This window comes from Pavona decussata, unplaced genomic scaffold (genome assembly GCF_977016875.1).
Source record: "Pavona decussata unplaced genomic scaffold, jaPavDecu1.1 SCAFFOLD_168, whole genome shotgun sequence".
Taxonomy (NCBI): Eukaryota; Metazoa; Cnidaria; class Anthozoa; order Scleractinia; family Agariciidae; genus Pavona; species Pavona decussata.
The window spans coordinates 752787-770023 of record NW_028145579.1 but is presented as its reverse complement, the minus strand read 5'-3'; the positions used below and the strand labels follow the sequence as shown (position 1 = coordinate 770023).

The following is a 17237-nucleotide window of genomic DNA, read 5'->3' as shown; positions in this document are numbered from 1 at the left end:
CCACAGCCCACTTTGAAAATGAGTGATGGCCTGGGTCGAGAGTAACTGCCCAAGTGATTGTGGGATTGTTTGGGGGGACGCAAACCCCCCAAACCTTCCCACAATCGCTTGGGCAGCTACTCTCGACCCAGGCCATCACTCTTTTTCAAAGTGGGCTCACACGTACGCGAACGTGACTCTTGCCTTCGAGCGATGTTGTGTTACAAAGATTCGATTTACAAAGGCTTGTATATTGAAGCAAATAGTCACCGTGTTCACACATCCTGTCATACATGTATAAAAAGAAGACATGGGTTTGATCAGGCATTTATTTACAGTGTGACTTTCAACTTGAGAAAATTCAAATTCAAATTGACAATAATAATTATTAGCTATTGCTTTATTTATTTTAATTCTGTTGTAAGAATTTTTTACTGGTGGTACAATAAAGATTGCTGTTGTTGTTGTTAGCAAGCTGTTTTATTGTGTACAATGGTATTGGATAGGGCGCATGCAAAATGTGAAACCTACATTTATTATGACTCCAATTTCATTCACACCTTATTTGCAGTCATATATAGTCCTACCATATAGAGTTAAAGCACAAGAGCTACATCAATAGTGAATTTGAAAAGGTTGTCAGGTTAGAAATATATTGAATTAACAGCCTCCTCAGCAGGCTCATGAGCCATCTTCGAGTTTCGTTTTACTATTATAGTTGTGAGTGTTACCTGCAGATGAGGCAGTTTTTTCAATATCCTGACTTTTTTTACTTCCAATCTCCTTTCATGCGTAATTGCTAAGATTTCTGGAAAATAGTTGGGAGGGGAAGGGAGGGAGGGTCATTGCAGGAATTTTTTTTGTGGGTTGGTGGGCTGTGCATGAATTTTTTGGTCAACGACATCTTGGTCAACAATGACATCTTGGTCAACAAAACCTTCACTAATGATTGGTTCAACAAAACCTATGGCCTAAATCTGCAACAGGACCAGCTTGCTAGACTGCTCGAAATTGCCACAACCAATCAGCTTTTCCAGTTTAATGGTCAAATTTAATAACAGACAGATGGTGTGGCTATAGGCTCGCCCCTTGGCCTTCTAATGGCCAATGTCTTCATGTATCACCTTGAAGAAAAGCTTACACGCGATGGCTTGATGTCCCATATGTACAACAGATACGTCGATGATACCCTGGCCAAAATGCCTGGCGCTGATGCAGCTGCTGTTTTTTTTTTAGTACTCTGAATGGCCTACACCCCAGTCTAGCTTTTACGATTGAGCGTCCTGTGGATAAAAAGATCCCTTTTATTGTCCTTGGAATCGTCGAGAACAGAACTAAACTTGAAACTCAAGTTTACAGAAAAACAACAAGCACTGGATTGCTCCTACGCCTCCACAGTCACACCGATAAACGCCATAAAGACTCTATATTAAAGACAATGATACATTGTGCCTATGCCTTGTCGTCTACAACAGAGGCTTTCAATGCAGAGTGTGCCAAATTACGCGCTTTATTTATTCACCTTGACTATCCAATGGGTCTTTTTGATTCCGCTGTCAACAATTTTCTTTTTCGAAATGCTTCATGATATGATCAGCGACTGCAGCACAGAGAATCGCTGATGATAGTCGCACAGTTAGAATTAGTCTCCCATTTAAAGATCAAGTGGCCCCTAATGCGGTTCGGAAGCAGTTACGCGATCTTAGCCGTAAGATTGGCCCTACATTGATGCCAGTTTTCGTGAGCAAGAAATTGGGGCAAGATCTTAAACCCAAAGAAATCAAACCGGCGCTGTCAATTGTGAATGAGCAGTGTGTTGTTTACCATTTTTCATGTGACCTGTACGATACAGATAATGTCGGGTACACAGGCCGACACCTTCATCAACGCATTGCTGAGCCCAAAATTCGGCAATCGGTAGACATTTCTTAGAAGCTCACGGTAACAACAACCGTTTCAAAGAAAGCCAATTTAGAGTTTTAAAAATTGATTGTTTAGTCTTTGAAATGCTGTTCATCAAGAATCTCAAGCCTAATTTAAATACCCAGACGGACTCCATACGTGCCAAGCTTTTTGTTTAATTTTTTTTCTTAAGTTACACCTTTTTTAATCAGCTATTGTTCTTTTTAGTATTTCAGTATAGACTGCAATTTACAAACATTTTTTGACTTGATAATGACGTTAAGCTAACGTCGAAACGTCGTCGTTTTTTAGCAATTTTTTAACCTTAAAATGATTTTAAGAAAAATTTTATCGCAATTTTTTAACAGCTAAAAAAGAAAACAATTTGAAATTCCTTCTTGTCTTCGCCAAGTGGGAAAGACTGGAAAAAAATGGCATGTTTGAGACTGGGGGGAGGGAAAGGGGGCTCCTCATCCTGTATGTCATCCATTTCTCTAAATATTAACCTTATTTCAGGCCAAAATATTAGCCACTGTAGTTTTCTTGTAATACCCATTTTCAGATTCATGTAGACCTCCAAGTTTAAAACATTATAATTCTAAGTATTGTTTCTGAGTGATGGACTCTTGTTAAAAATACTTAATATTTATCTTAACTTAAGATAACTTCATAAGATAACTTCATACGGCGCTCGAACTTACAACACCATCCCGAAAACCATTCGACAGGTAGAGGCGTTCAGTGAGTTTAAAACTAAACTTAAGTGCCATCTTAAGCAATAACGCCTGCCGTACATGCAGCATGTATAACTTAATTAATTGTCCAGTTTTTTTTTCATGTTTCAATGTTTGTCTTGTACTGTGTCAGGGCTCCATTTAAACTAGCTCTGCTAAATTGGATGCCCCTGAATAAATATTGAATTAAATAAATAAAAATACGCATTGTTCCTTGACAATAGTCTGTTGCCTCCGCTTGCCTGAAAACAACGCAAAAAATAACGCCTGTTCTCCAGGCTACAGTGGAATCCATGGAGTTGCTCTTCTCTCCACTGTTTCCGTGTCAAATTGGAATTTGGAAATGTTCGTTTTGTGGAGGACGGAAAACCGGAGTACCCGGAGAAAAATCCTCAGAGCAGGGAAACCCGGGCCACATTGGTGGGAGGCGAGTGCTCTCACCACTGCGCCATCCCCGCTTCCACATCTTCGTAATGGACTAAGGACCTTGTGAACCTGGCCCCATTCTTAATGTAGCACTTTAACATACACTGCAGAGTAAACCCTTGCTCTGATCAATCAGTTTTGTCCTTAGCACTGGCATTTCAACATTCATTTCAGTCTAAAATTCAAACAATGTTGTCAGTAATGGTCTCTTACTCAATTTTAGACTTTCAGACAAAAACGGCCCAAGTGCATAACCTCCAGGCAGCAAATACCCATACGGTCTATATAAGGAAGTACCACACCCTTTCCCCGCCCGCGCTTCGTCCCCCCCCCCCCCCTCCTCCCCCCACCCCGCCTTCCCGACCGATGCTAGATAGCCTGCGTAGCAGTCGTTTCCAAGCATGGCAAGCGCGAGGGCATTGGGCAAAAAGGAGCAAAAAAGTAGGAGCGGGGGGGAGGGGCGGGGAAGGAAAGGAAACGCCTGCCGCTGAGCCCAGACATTTTACCGAACGCCGTTCGTCAGCGAACGGGAGGCAATGATGTATTACCATTGGCCAATCGTCTGTCAATCAAACTCATAGACCAAAACGACATCTGGTTAACCGTTTATCAAAAATGAAAATATGGCCGAGGCGGAAAAGAACTCTCTCGAGTGTCCTTTCGATTTCGAGTTTGCTTTGCTTTGGAAACGACTAAACTGCTTTCGCAGGGAGATACGTTAATTCAGTTGAAAACCGGAGCAAAGGACTGCTTTAAGAGCGAATGTCTATCAAGCAAATCAAAATTCTCGTTTACGCTCAAAATATAGTTTTCATTGCGCTTCGGGTTGTTGGTAGGTATTATCATCTCAACAAACATGGTGTTATTCGTTATTCGAAATCCCGCCGGAATTTTAAAAAATTTAAGAAAATTTGTTCTGGCTGTCGGCGGTCTCAAAGACACGAAAAGCTGGAAGCAAAATTGGCTGGTCTGACAGCTTGTTTCGCGTACGAACAAAGAAATTTTTATTCAAACTCTGTAATCATAAATAGATTGAGGAGGCCTCAAGTAAATACTTTGCAGGAAAATTTCAGTTCTAACCACCGTCTGAAAAGGAAGTTTTCAATATTTTACTTTGTATTCCACGCTACGCGAAATACAAATTTATCCTGGAAACGCGAGGAAGTATTTTAGCCATGTGGGACAAGCTCATTCTGTCTGTAATTCCAGCTGTGAGCAAATGAGTTGATATTCTAAAATTTGTCTTGGGTAATTTTATCTACGCTTTGTCCGAGCGACGTAAAGTTCGAGAAAATCTTCTAAAATACTGCAACTTGAAGTAAACAAGTTGCCCGCCGCGATTCTGTTTTCGCTGAGATGTACCAGAAGTTAAAAATGATTAGTTCTCATGTGACATTTGACGTGACAGTGAAGGCCCCAAGGGAGCGAAACCATTTGGGGGCGTTCGGTAAAATGTCTAGGCTCAGCGGTAGGCGTTTCCTTTCCTTCCCCGCCCCTCCCCTCCGCTCCTACTTTTTTGCTCCTTTTTGCCCAATGCCCTTCGCGCGCTTACCCCGCTTGGCTTGAAGGAAACGGAAACGACTGCTACGCAGGCTAGATGCTAGATGTCAGGAAGTGGGAGAAATAATATTGCATCATCCATAAATTTTTCGCTTCAATGTGATTAGTCAAATTGCGTCATGTGATGCAATAGTGTTTTGAAAATTTTGTTTTGAAAATTTCAAAATGGAAGAGCGGGATTTTTTTTTCTTTGGAATAGACGAGGACATCGATATGATTCTGGAAAGAGGTCGAAAGATGCTTGAAAGTAAACATCTTACGCACGAAATCATTTGGAGGATTTGAATTCAACTTTTTGCTAACTTGAAAAAGATCTTCACAGATATTTTATATTTGTCCGTGATTCTTTGGACATCGCCCTTGGAAACCTATTTGCTAAAAGTGTTGGAGCAACTGACCAGTAGTAATGTTCCTAAATAATAATAATAATTAAATTCTTGTTACAAAACGTTGGTTTTGACCGCATCTCACGAGATTTTCATCAGCAAAGTGAGCTCCACGTTGTCACGTGACTACGTGTTGTCTAGCCACATGGCAACAACAACACGTAGTCACGTGACAACGTGAAGCTCACTTTGCTGATGAAGACTGTGAGATATGGTCCAAAGCTACATTTTGCTCTGATTTCTGAGACCTTGAAGTATGAATTTATTATTATTTAATGTATTCCGAGGTCAGGAATAAATGAACATAGTCATAGTAGCGTTCCTGTTAAGATATTCAAATGTACTGTGAATATTAAAGCAAAGGATTGTGCACGGTCGCGGCCTTTCCGACACAAATTGCAGCACCATTGTTTTCATGAGAAGGTTTCATAACTAGTTCCTCAATTAAGGTCATTCCCCTAAAATAAGAGCAAACATAACATTTTTTTTTTATTATATAGACAAAAGTGTTTTACTGGAAAATACACCACTCGTAAAATTCATACGAAACTACATCCGGGACCCGAATGGTGTATTTCCCATATCCTCACTAGTGAGGATATTGATGACGTCATTTCCTGCTTTTTCACGGTTGGTTATGCAAACAGTCGGTGAAATATGGCGATCGATAAATTTGTCTATATATATAAAAAGAAAATTACACGGTGGCTTGGAGATGTGAATTTTATTTTCTTGTGTTAAAACAATATTTTACTTACAAAAGGACTATAAAAAGCATCGGTACCCAAAACAGGAATTATTTTCTGAAGAGAATAGTTAACAGCTCATTTTATTTCAACTGCAGCTACAGCATAAGATCAGATCAATCTGTTTGGGACTTGCGCAAGGACGTCATGGCGCGTGGACGTGTCTCTTTGCCGTCCGCGTAGTTGTAGTATGGCGGCGACGCCCACTAACTCTCAGTTACAAATGTCCTTTAACTAAATGCGCGCTCAAAAAACCAAGCGTGGCGAGAGAGGTTCTATTGAAGAAGAAACTTTGCCCCGGGCTTCGAAGAAACCAAACATGGCCTCCGAATCGGCTGGAAACCTCGAAGGAGATATAAACGTAGCTATTCAATCACTGGCCGACAGCGAGGAGGAGCCTAGTCTGTTAGAAATCAAAACCTTACTATTAGCAATCAATCGGTCAATCAACTGCTCTGTTTCATCACTTCTGATTGACAACAAAGCATTGATATGAGTAGGGAATTAAAAGAATTAAAGGACTGAATAAATTTCAACAACCGCGAACTGAAAGAGCTCAAGGATTCGTTACAAAAGACTAACAACGAAAAAAAGGCGTTAAAAACATCCCTGGATTTTACTAACGAACAGCTAAAAGCAACAAAAGAAAAACTTCGTAATCAAACGGAAGATATTGTGCAACTATGGGATAACTTTTTCTGCTCCGATTGGGGTCACCACCTTATCGTGGTGGGGCAGTTTGCGTGTATCAGTGAACCCTCTAGCTATGTTGTCGGGAGTCTTGCACTCGTGGTAGGGTCACCCATGACGAACTGGTCAAAGGGTAGAGACCTGACAGAGAGTGACCCCCTGGTCCTCCAGGTTGGGGGTTGGACGCAGGGGTAACAACCCTGCTCCACCCCCAAACCGGAAGCATTGACAATGAATACAACACAATCTTGGGGTGTTGCGGCTGGGGCTGCAATGACGCTCTTGCGCTAAAACCAGCGGGAAGATGGGCCCCATAGTAGCCCCCCAGCAGCAAACGACCATCGGTTGCTGGAACGTGAGGACTATGTTGGAGGTAACACGGACAGCGCAAGTGGCCGGTGATAAGTGAAACCGGATGAAAAGGGATGGGATCAACAACACTGCAGTGTGGCGCGAAGGTGGTGTACGTAGGAGATGAAGAGGTGTGACAAGGAGGAGCAGCCAACGGGGAAAGGCTATGTGACTTTGTAGTGCGAATGGATTAGTCATAACTGGAACAATTTTCCCACACAAAGAGATCCATAAGCTGACCTGGAGATCACCAGATGGGAAGACAGTAAATCAGATCGATGATATTATGGTAAACGGGAGCATGAGAACATCTATCCTGGACACTAGAGTGATGAGAGGAGCAGACGCATATTTTTATTTTTATTATCAATTTTTTTTTCTTTCTCGGAGAAATTAGCTATACAGCTACTCTTGTAAATCCGAGGTAAAGTAAAGGTGATGTATATGTATGATAGCGACCACTACCTTTTGAGAACAAGAATAAGGCCAAAGTTGGCTCGGGCTGAGGGGATGAAGCAAGGGTAGGGTTTGACGTACGTAAGCTGCAAAGTGAAGAGACTAGGAGGAGATACAACGTTGAGGTTAAAAACAAAATTGAAGTCTTAGGAGATATAGAAGATCCAGATTACGGCCCTATTCTCCCAGAGGAGATAAGGAACTAAGTAAGTCATAGAGATGCTGCAAAGAAAGTTATCGGGTGGTCAAAAAAGCAGAGCAAGCCATGGATAGGGGACAAAACATGGGAAAAAATTAAGGAGAGGAAATCTAGGCAAAACTTAAAATGGAAAGCCCAAGATCAGAACGAGGAGGAAGAGGAACAAGACAAACAAGGGGACCTCAAGACAGAAGCGCAAGAAAGGCTGCAGAGATGGGTGGAGCATTTTAGTGAAATACTTAACAGGGATGTCCCAAAAAATCCAGTGGAAGAAGATGGGGGAGAAGAACTGAAAGAGATTGAGGAAATAGATCTAGGAAGATGGCGAGTACAAGAGGTTAAGAAGATGAAGATGGCAAAGCGGGGGAAAGCAGCGAGAGTAGATGAAGTGGGCCCAGGGTTACTGAGAGCTGACATAGAAGACACCGCAAGTTGGCTGACTAGATGTTATAACGGGAGAGTCTAAGAAGTGACCGGAAGTGTAGAAGAAGGGGCGTATCGTCAAGATATTCAAGAAAGGCGATTTGCGCGACTGTAACAACTGGAGAGGAGTGGCTTTACTACCCGTCATTAGTAAGATATTTTGCAGGATGATGCTAGAACGGATCAAGATAGGTATAGACAAGAAGCTTACAAAGGAGCAGGCTGGGTTTAGGCCGAAGAGAAGCACAAATGAGCAGACCTTTATATTAAGAAACATCTTGGAACAGGCAAATGAGTGGAGGGTGGAGGGCAGGTCTGTAAATAAATGGACTTCGAGAAAGCCTTTGATTCGGTACACAGAGAGAGCTTATGGAGCATCATGAGAAGCTATGGGATACCTTGCCAGATGGTTAACTAGAGTGATAGCAGACATATTCGAGGACTTCGAGTGCGCAGTTATTGACGAAAGTGAGACATCAGACTCGTTCAAGATCAAGTCTGGAGTAAAGCAGGGATGTGTGATGTCAGGATTCTTGTTCTTACTGGCCCTGGATTGGACTATGAGGAAGGCAACAGCAGACAAGAAAAGAGGGATACGGTGGAATTTCGCAACAGTGTTGGAGGACCTGGATTTCGCAATCGACATTGCCCTGCTGTCATCCAAGTTTAATGACTTGCACGAGAAGACTGGGAGACTGACAGAGGAAACGGCCAGAGTAGGCCTTAAACTCAACGCGAGAAAGTGCAAGACACTAAGGACTGAGTATGCTAGCAACAGGGAGAGTATCGTGGTGAATGGCATGGAGGTAAGAGACGTCGAGGATCGAGTTTCTATACCTAGGAGCTACTATAGATAAGTAGGGTGGAGGCAGTAAAGATATTATGAACCGACTAAGAAGGCTCGCAGTGCATTCCAGAGACTAGGGAAGGTGTTGGCGGCGAGAGGAATAGGAAGGAGAACCAAGATACGCCTATTCAAGACTTTAGTTCGACCGGTCCTGCTATATGGCTGTGAAAGATGGAAGATCACAAAAGCTGAGGAACGAAAACTGAATAGTTTCCAATGCCGATCAACCGGCAGCAAAGAATGACAAACAAGAGAATGGTTGAGATGGCAGAGATCAATGAAATAAGCCGCGAGGTACGACGAAGAAGATGGAACGGAACTGGTTAGGACATGTACTCAGGAGAGAGGGTGAAAACGACTGTTTTACAGCATTGGGGTGGACTTCAGAAGGACAAAAGGCGAGAGGGAGACCAAAGACCACTTGAAGAAGGACTGTTGAGAGGGAGAGAAACAAGGCAGGGTGGAAGAGTTGGAATGTGGCCAAGGCGGCAGGACGAAAGAGAGAGTGTTTGTCAGAGAATTTGTCGGCCTTATGCGCCTACTGGCACGCGGAGATTTGATAATGATGATGATGATGATGATGATGATGATGATGATGATGATGATGATGATGATGATGATGGGGTAACTTCGGTAACCTCAAACAATACACATGTAAAAACTACATTGAAATACAAGGAATTCCGGATGACACCTTTCCTAGTACAGTGGACGTTGTAACTAGCTGAAGCTTTAATATTCCGGTCGAGCAGGAGGACATCGAGATTTGCCGCAAATTAAAACGAGGAAAAGGTATCATCGCAAAATTTGTTAGCCACAAAACGAAGTCTAGCCTTTACAAAAAACGTACACAGTTGAAGAACGTTAAAATCAAAGATCTCTCCCCTGGATATCCAAACACAACACAACGTGGCATTTTTATCAATGAGAACCTAACTTATAGACGACGATTATTAGAAGAAGCCAACAGGCGCAGAAGAGATGGTACGTTGCTTAGTGTTTGAACAATGGATGGTAACGTGTTTGATAAAACTTCCCCCGATGGCAGACATATTAGAATCTTCTCTGAGGTAGACTTAGATAATTTATAATCAGTACAAAGAATACATTCTTAGTATAAGGCGTCCGCTCTTTCTCTGCCATTAGTTTATTGTTAAGTGTAATGGCTTATCAAATTGCAGCTAAATTAACTAAATTTGTTTTATTTATTCTCGTTCCATTTATTGCTTATTTACTGATGCGACACTACTGTTTATATTCCATCAAACGTTTGACATTCCCTGATAGTAATAGGCTTTGTTTTTGAGATTGTAATTGAATTTTTATAGACATAGCAATAAGATCTCCAATTTTCACTTAGTATCTAAGTTAGAAGTGTTGTCTTGAAGGTATTGTTGTAGAGTAAAGCTGTAAGTCAGTAAGTTTTCTCTTAGTTATTGAGTTAGTGGCGTTATATTGTAGGTATTGTGGCATTGTAAGTCTGCACGTACTGTCGTATGATATGTGCTCTATGTCAATAAATATATTCATTAAAAAAAATAAAATAAAATAACAGCTCATTTCATAGAATTTTTCACTGTGCATAAATTATTCAGTGTGAAATCTTTTTGAAAACTATTCCTGACCAGTATTATCGAGATAGTCAACAAAATAATCTAATTTGTTACATCTCTCAAGGTTCGCCAAAACGTCCATTGGTTAGATTTAGGCAAAAATTTGACGTTTGTGAACATAGAGATTACTAGACATCTGTACTAACTTTGATTTTGTAATTCTAAGATAAGAAATAATACTGTTTTGCAATGTAACAATTATAGTCAGTTTAATATACTGGTACTTTACTTAACTCTGTTTATCTTTATTTCTGTGTGTTTGTTCTTGTGTCCCTGACCTTAACATTTAAATATCTTATCTTACAGCTGGCTGTCTGGCATTTTTAACTTTTAGGTTATTTCGGGCAGCCAGCACCCCTATCGTCTGTTGTATGCATATATATATTTTTTCTATTGTAATAATTATGGGGTGAAATAAAGTATTGTTGTTGTTGTTGTTACATAGGATTTTCCTTAAATTTTCACGGTAGTTGGCAAATGAAAAGAGAAAATGGGGTCACCGGTTTGGTTTTGCAGATATTCCACAAAGCAGTGGTCAATCGAGCTCTAAACTCCAGTTTCTCCCTGCCATTGTGCGCAGCCAGTGAAGTTGCGCCCTACAAAACAGGGGAATAACCTTAACTATGATTATATTCGTTTCATTGCATTCACTTCAGCATTCATTCAGTCAGCCGTAAATTCCCAGAGGACTTGAATGAACACTTGTCTCACTGGGTTCGTAATATTTTACTGGTACGCTCAATGGCGTCCCTTTTATATTGTGAGCTTGCACTCTATTCGTTAGCTATTGCAGGGTTTGCTTTACTGGTATGCGTGGAAGCTTTAATGACGCAGGGGCGTAGCCAGGGGAGGGTTCCAGGGGTTCCGGAACCCCCCCTCTCGCGTCAAGGAACCCCCCTCTCCCATTTTTAACAGTGATTTTATCCCAGCAATAGTGTAATGGACTCTCGACACCTGGACTGAGTGGTTCAATCTGGCGGTCACTACCGCAGCAAATGTAGGTGCTGTGCCTTCCATCCCGCGCCGGACCAATCAGCAGCAGCCCGCGACAATGTACCAGCCCAGACACCATCTGATTACTGTAAGAGAGCAGTTTCTATTCCTCTTCTAGACCATCTACAATCAGAGAAGAAAACATACTTCAATCCTACTAATGATACTGTCTTGTCCAGCCTCTTCAATCTTCTTCCTGAGCTGGTAGCCGTCGGAGACAAAAATCCTGGCATTGAAGCAGCGCTGGAGTTTTATGAGAACGACCTTCCTTCTCTTCATCTGGTTGATGTTGAGCTCCTGCGATTGAAGAGAAAGTGGCGTAGCACTGAGGATGCCGACCTTCCCACCACTGCAGTTCAGACACTCGCAGCATGCGATCGAGAGTTCTTTCCTAACATCCACCCCTTGATCCGCATTTTGTGCACGTTGCCAATAACGTCAGCTGAATGTGAGCGCTCATTCAGTACACTAAGAAGGTTGACTATACTTGAGGTTGACTATACTTGAGGTCGACCATGTCAAGCGAGAGAGAGTCTGGGCTGGCGTTGATTAACATCCAATTACCTCCAAGACATAAATATCGAGGAAGTGATAAACACGTTCGCTCAGCTCAACGGCAACCAAGGCGTCTTCTGTTTGCGTAGCGTAAACGCCAGTCTTGTTCGTACGTAATGTAAGGATTTTAGACCAACCGTTTTTGTTGGAACCAATTTGGAACCCCCCCTCCTAGAAATCCTGGCTACGCCCCTGTGACGGTAATTTTAAATGAGACATTATCAGATATCGCGTCCGCATCGAAGGGAGTGAATGATCCATATAAGCGTCATGCTTTTAGAAGGCAAAAATGATCCGGATGGAATGTATAGTGGAGAGGGTGATTTTGACCTTCAGCTCCAAAACGAGAGTGAAGCTTAAGAATCGAGGTAAGTGAAGGTAAGCGAGGAGTAACTGGCTTTCACACATACAACGCAAACCAAAAAATACTGTGTGCAACAAATGCAGATTGCACTTATGAGACTTGGCGATTTCCAGACTTGCCGAGTCCTCCATACTTCTGGATTTTCGTGACGTGTAACAAGTCATGTGAATGTCAAGCATCACCAGTCATTGTCACGCGCAGTGAAAAATGAATTCAATTGCTTGGCCAAGGTCAACCTGTTTTAGTGTTGTTGTGGCCACCCCGGCACTATAGGTAACAAATAGGCTCGCAAAGCGTGCACATAGCTACTGCTGTGAAAGTTGAAATACAGGCTCAATTTACATAGCAATTTGTCACAAAAGGGAATCGAGTTATCATACTATTATACGAAAGACAGTTCACAAAATAAAATCGGAGATAAAAGAAGATTAAATAAAAGGGATGTTCCTTTGGTATCCCCTGTATGGAGCAATCATGATGTGACTTTTTGTGCTCCAATATCACGAAAGTTAACAAGGCTATTGGAAGCGTTCTCCAATTGCAGCAAACGAGCCTCAAAATAGGCGAGAGGTTTATCGTGATTAATTTTGAAGTTTCGAAAATTTTATTACACACGCAAGCATGTGGTTAATTTCAGCCGTAGCATGGAATTCTTGTTGCGCGATCTAGCTTTAATAAGATGTTTTCCCCATAGAAAAGAGTTTTTGTTTTGTAAAGTGGTAGTTTCTAGGCTTCAAACTCAACTCGAACGGGTCTTTTACGTTTAACAGAACACGAGATATTATTTGTTTGTTTTTTTGTTTGCTTGTTTTTTTCTGATTGAGCGACAATTTTGCTTAATCTAGTGTAATGATTTCATTCTTCGGCTTGGAAGCGTTTTTCGGATTCTAGCAAATGATCCTCCAATCGGCGAGAATTCTTTCCTCAGGACAAAAATAAGAGCAGCATCAAGAATACAGAAATGATGATAATTAGAACAAACCAGTTCTTATTCCAGCATGCAAACCGTTCAAAGACCGTTGTCTCGTTAGTAAAAATTATGGTTGAATATGAATTTGACCATTTACAGTTATTTACTTGCGATGGTGCCCTGTCCGATTTCTCGGTTTCCATCAGCAGGGCATCACTGCTATATAAAGTAAATGAAATACAAGTGGAGGTCATTTGTCAGGGACATCACCGCAAACCATCCCTGTCACATTTCAGTCAAGACAGAATAGAAGCTGCAAAAATTTCTCTTCTATAGTTCAGCGCCGATTTCGGTATTGCATGCAGAAAGCAATAAACAACAAAAATTCGATTATGCAACTAACATGCAATTTTAGAAACTTCTATAATCGTTTTACCCTCGAAAGTCAGCATCACTCACAAACCGATCTAGGCGGGCAACCCTTGTAATATAACACTAAAACCTTTACCTTTCAGTTATCACAAGGTACGATCAAAGCAGTCCCATATTGTCACAAATCACAAGACAAATAACACAAAACTTGAACAAAGGATTAATGTTTTTAATCTCGAAAGTGCGTGCATCGATATATTTCTCAGTATCCAGCTTTCAAACAATCAGGCGAGAGGTTTGCACCATATCGTTGTGCAAGGATGTCTGCTGCAAAAGGCGAGGTACAGGCTATAAATCGAAAACTACTTACGCGACTTTTTCTTTTAATTTTAGTTGATATTTTTGAGTAGATTGTTCATTTATACTCTTTAACTTCCGACACGCAAGAATTTTCGGAGCTTGTACTTTTAATAGTAGATTTGTCAGCCGGTGTGTACTTATGCAACGCAGATACGGCGACGACAACGCCACAAAATAAAACGCTTAATGAGCAAATAAAATCGCTCTGCGTATGCGTTTTAAATTTTGGTAATTTTTTTTTTGCCATCCTCTTCAAAGCAACGACCTGAAATGACCAAATTTAATTTTTACTTGAACGCTACTCCTACCAATTAGTCATTCCCGGCGAATCCTGGGTAGTTCAGTCGCCGTTTCTGTCGAAGTTCAACGAGTTGACATTATGGCCAAGTAGTACGAATGAAGTAGACTTTATATTTTCAAGCAAATTTTTCTTTGGCGTTATCGTCGCCGCTTCAGTTTCCTAATAATTAGGAGGGGAGTCACTTCTCGTCAGTTATCGTGCGCTCAATATTTTTCACGTCGCTCCACATAATCTAAACGTCTGGGACAGGCTACATCACCGGCACCCTAAGGCGGCGAACATGCTGAAAATTTTTTTGATGTCTCCTAGTATTAAGATGTACTTTTGGGACCAACAACTATGCTTCTGCAATTGCTTCATTTTGCCCAACTTTGATTTCTAGTATTGGTATCAAGTTAGACTTGCCACGAGTCGGCTTCTAACTGGACTCCAAGAAAAAGGACTTTGATAAATTAAAATCTTGTATCAAGTTGACAGTACTGATTTGATGTATCTACTTTTATTTATATTAGGCAGGATTTTTAAGGGTTTCATTCATCACCGCAATCCTAACATTAAACTTCCCAATTTTGTTTCATTATAAAATTTTAAGGAGAGGAATCTTCATCTGGTGAGATGCACTACTCCAATGTCATCGTATGATAACCAACACAAAATCCGATCATGCAACGTTAACTAACATGCAATTTTGCTGGGAAACTTCCATAATCGTTTTACCCTCGAAAGTTCGAGTTTCGAAGTTTCTGGCCTGCTTTAAACGACGGTATTCAGCTTTCAAACCGTAGAGTCCAATGTCATCGTATGATTACCAACACAAAATCCGATCATGCAACGTTAACTAACATGCAATTTTAGAAACTTCCATAATCGTTTTACCCTCGAAAGTTTGAGTTTCGAAGTTTCTGGCCTGCTTTAAACGAGTATTCAGCTTTCTAACCGTTGTATTGCTCACAAACGGGTCTAGGTGGGCAACCCTTGTAATATAACACTAAAAGCATTACCTTTCAGTTATCACAAGGTACGATCAAAACAGTCCCATATTGTCGTGCACAAATCACAAGAAAAATAAAACAAAACTCGAACATAGGATCAATGTTGCAACAAGCTTTTTAACCTCGAAAGTGCGTGCATCGGTATTTTTCTCAGTATGCAGTTTTTAAACTAATTATCTGTTGTAATAGTTTTGTTTCTATGTTAATGTTGTGTAAATAGTGTGAAATAAATGAACCTTGAACCTTGAAACAATCAGGCGAGAAGTTCGCACCATACCGTCGTGCAAGAATGTCTGCTGCAAAAGGCGAGGTGCAGGCTGTAAATCGAAATCTACTTAGGCAACTTTCTTTTTATTTTGGCTGGTTTTTATCATAACTTGTTCCCCTTTATTGTTGTTTGCGCAGGTTGTGCTCCAAGACGAAATCTCACCCGAAACGGTGGAAGAGGAATCGAAAACAGCTAAGTCCAATGGTAAACTGTAAATAGTTAAGTTGAGGAAAACGTCAGGAAAGACAATTCCTAGTAACCACACATCGACATCTACAAACGAACCACAGAATCGACTGGGGCTCTGCCATGTGCGTTACCTACAGTAGAAACTATAATCAACGACTCACTCTGTAAAGCTGGTTTACTAACTTAGAACAAACGCCACTCAACCGTTGCCTACAACTATACCTGAATCTTAGAAACGACTTATTAACAACAACAACAAAAACAACAACAACAAATTAAACTGACAAACAATAGACAAATGTACTAACAATAGACCAACGGACTTTCGACTAACAAAAGACGGATGGAAACGCACCAATCACTTTTTAACAGTCTTCACAGCCAATAACATCACGGCTTACTGACAAACGACCAATAACATCTCGACTTCATTGACCATTCAGGTCAACAACCAGAGACATTTATACCACAGTACTGACGTTCCACAATCTGAAGATGACTTTAGTCAATGTCATCTCACACAGTCTTTCTCTGGACTACATTCACCCGGATGATCATAATATACGTATACATGGTAATATCATTGTTATTAGCCTTAACTTGAGTGGTCCTAGGCTGTCAATCGTCGTAGAACTTGTCCTTACATGCGCAACTTTTTGTAACAGAAATAAAAGTGTCAAGAGCCTCACCATTAAAGGTGAATACATTTGAGTTTCTTCGTTGCCTTTAAAACGAAAATGACGTGTTAAAGTTGAACTAAAAATTAGCACTGTCATTGTCTTATTTCATTCTTTTCGTTTTTTTAGTTCCGTTATCAAGGGTATCCAAAGTCCCAAGAGATTTGCCTGCGGCATTTTTAATGCTGGAGAAGATAAAAGTGCCGAACACCCCAGGGTGTCTATCTGGCAACACCGTTCCGTTCAATGACGTTTCCTGTCCGCGTTGGGGTTAGAAGTTTCGGAATGGCAGAACATTATCGTTACCTTAAAAGAATTGATAACTTTTTCACAAATTTTCATGGAAATCCCCGCCGCAGTTTTAATTAAACAATGCTAAAGTACGCGAACGTGTTCAATCGCAGGAGCTTGTAAAAGAAAGGATGATGAAATTAAAATATTTAAGTTACGTTTTTCGTTTGCTGCTGTTTTGTATCCTGTGCATTTGCCTCCAAGATGGTAGACACAAAAGCACAGTAGTCGTGTGTTCAGCCCGTTTATACTCGAGCGGAACTGAGGCTGGTTGTTTAAAGAGTGGATAACGTTGTGATCGACTTGGTAAGTCATTATTCGGCAATGAAGAGGTGGAAACTGGTCAGTGTAAGTATATATGAATTTTGAAAAGGACATGCTTTGTATCACGCGATCAGTTTTTTGAAACCGCAGAATGAAAAGGACATGCTCTCCCTACTCCACAGGAATGTTTTTGCGCGAAAACTACGAATGGTCACATCTCCATAGAAGGAGACGGGTGCTCAAGTCCTGGCTGGCAAACCATATTTTCACATAGCACGTTGTTCAACTTTTCCGCCCGGGAACAAGAATGCTTTGTATCACGCGATCAGTTTTTTGAAAGCGCAGAATGAAATTAACGGCCCGCCAAGTAACTAAAGGTGAAATTTTAG

At 41.0% G+C, this 17237-nt stretch overlaps 1 long non-coding RNA gene across 2 annotated transcripts; it reads left to right on the top strand.

The window, feature by feature from the left end:
* The first annotated feature begins 13706 nt into the window (after positions 1-13706).
* LOC146464196 (uncharacterized) lies at positions 13707-16742 on the top strand. Of its 2 annotated transcripts, XR_014868575.1 has the most exons (4): positions 13744-13828; positions 15448-15469; positions 15565-15631; positions 16423-16742. It is a non-coding gene; the product is annotated as an uncharacterized LOC146464196 (long non-coding RNA). The 2 variants fall into 2 exon arrangements; XR_014868574.1 differs by lacking the exon at positions 15448-15469 and having other exon boundaries at positions 13707-13847.
* The last annotated feature ends 495 nt before the right edge of the window (positions 16743-17237 follow it).